The 2,188-nt window shown below is 31.7% G+C and overlaps 1 non-coding gene across 1 annotated transcript; it reads right to left on the bottom strand.

The window, feature by feature from the left end:
* Positions 1 to 1,046: 1,046 nt before the first annotated feature.
* On the bottom strand, positions 1,047 to 1,120 carry Trnat-cgu (transfer RNA threonine (anticodon CGU)). Its single transcript has one exon. It is a non-coding gene; the product is annotated as a tRNA-Thr (tRNA).
* Between the last annotated feature and the right edge of the window lie 1,068 nt (positions 1,121 to 2,188).

Below are 2,188 nucleotides of genomic sequence, written 5' to 3'. Positions count from 1 at the left end.
TTCAGAAGATGACCAATAGCGGTGGCTGTCAGATCTACAGGTTCTTCTAAAAATAAAACAACAGCAAGGCTCCAGTGGGATTCGAAACCTCAACCTCCAGTTTACTAGACTAAAATAACTGAGCTATGGAGCCGCCTGTATCTACATTTCATAATGTGTGTGTTTGGCTTATAAACTACTTCAAAAACAAGTGTTCAAACTGTCTCATATCAACAGACATGATGAGTTGATCTAACCAGGGTAGTATATATATATATATATATATATATATATATATATATATATATATATATATATATATATATATATATATATATTAAACTGGCGATAAAAGTTCCACTCTGTTTTCCCGTAACTTTATATATATATTGAGAATGTACGCAGACAAATGAAGTATGGACACACAAAAAATGTCAGTGTCTGAGGGTATAATCATAGGGATAAATGCCACATACTGGTTCTTTATTTGGTCGAATCAACTCGTACAAATTCGCACCTCTCGGCTAGACTTCATAAACAGACAGTGCCCTATTAGAAATTCTTCACAAATGCTGCGAGGGGCTTATCCACTATTTTCCTTATTACTCGAGACGTTTCGTTGATTGCTAGCTGGTCTACCATTGGCGTTGGAATTTGTGCTAACTGCACGGGCAGGACGGGTGCAACTCGAATTCATTGCCAGATACTATTTTCCTCGTGCGGTGGTTAAATTCATCCACGCATATATATAAAAACATGACACTTATAACGATGCAGGCAGAAGAGAAAACAATATATATATATATATATATATATATATATATATATATATATATATATATATATATATATATATATATATATAGACATACATACATACATACATACATACATACATACATATATATATATATATATATATATATATATATATATATATATATATATATATATACGCTATAAAAAGTTAACAAACATTGAAAGAACAGAGTTATCATCTGTCTGTCTTTTTCCACTATAACCCATAAAAAACTGATACGATTTGATTATTTAAAGTTTAAAAACATTGGCTCCAGAGGGAATCGAACTCTCGACCTCCAGTTTACGAGACTGGCGCTCTAGCCAACTGAGCTATGGAGCCGACAATTCAAAAATATTATAAACAGTGCTATTGACAGTGAAACCACACCAAAATATACGTTGCAAGCAGTGTATGTCATAGGTAACCATTATCGTTATTCAGCCTTTAATCTATGTTCTGCCCCTAGTAATATAGCACTGAGAATAATGCAATGTTATCTCAGCATATTCTTAAGTATATCACTTAGCACTTATTCTTTCGACGAATACATTCACTGAACTGTTTATTACCACCACTTCTTAATGTAAACACTCCTTCAGCTCTTAATAATACTTCAATGAAAATATCCTATGCCGAGATACCACCAATTTCGACGATCTTGCTGTTTAAAATTTTAGTTATTCATGTTTCATGAAAAGCCGAAATCGACAACTACCTATATAGTCACAAACTAAGTGAAAACGATTGCGTAGAGTCATTAAGGAGTGAGCCAATATCACCCTGATGATTCATTTATTATTTTAGACCAGTTGTACAAAGGAAAGACACATGAAAGGAAGAGTTCTTGAAACTCTTGAAATTTTACTGTATGTACACATATCGATTATTGCACCATTTGTTTGTGTCATAGGATTTTAAATATGCATTGTAAATATTTCTAACATCAATCAATTATCGTCATTATATTGTAGTATTTACTAATAAGTATTTAATAAACTCATGGAAAACCAATATTGTATGTTAGCTCAAATAAATTCAGTAAATGTTGAACAAGTCCAGAACATTTCCAACCTATTTCAAACAACCTGAACTATATGTCTTCGCACAAATGTCGTCGTCCATTCAAATTAAGTAAGTTTGCAAATAAATGTTCAAGGATCGTTTAAACAGAATACATCTGAATAAATCCGATTAAAATCATATATTCACTGCCCCACGTGACAATCTGACAGCGCCTGAGTAGAAGTCATGCTCTGATGTGTTTTGTTTATATTTTGTGTAACTCCTACTATATTATATTTTCTTTTATTTATCATTTTTATTGATAACTATAAATTGTAATAATTACCTAAATCTGACTTTTTACGTGCATTGGTTCTATTTTAAAATATTAAGGGGCTCATAATT

This window comes from Sinohyriopsis cumingii, chromosome 6 (genome assembly GCF_028554795.1).
Source record: "Sinohyriopsis cumingii isolate HCF-2022 chromosome 6, ASM2855479v2, whole genome shotgun sequence".
NCBI classification, from domain to species: Eukaryota; Metazoa; Mollusca; class Bivalvia; order Unionida; family Unionidae; genus Sinohyriopsis; species Sinohyriopsis cumingii.
Note: the sequence above shows the minus strand (reverse complement) of the source record. Positions and strands in the feature narration are given on the sequence as shown.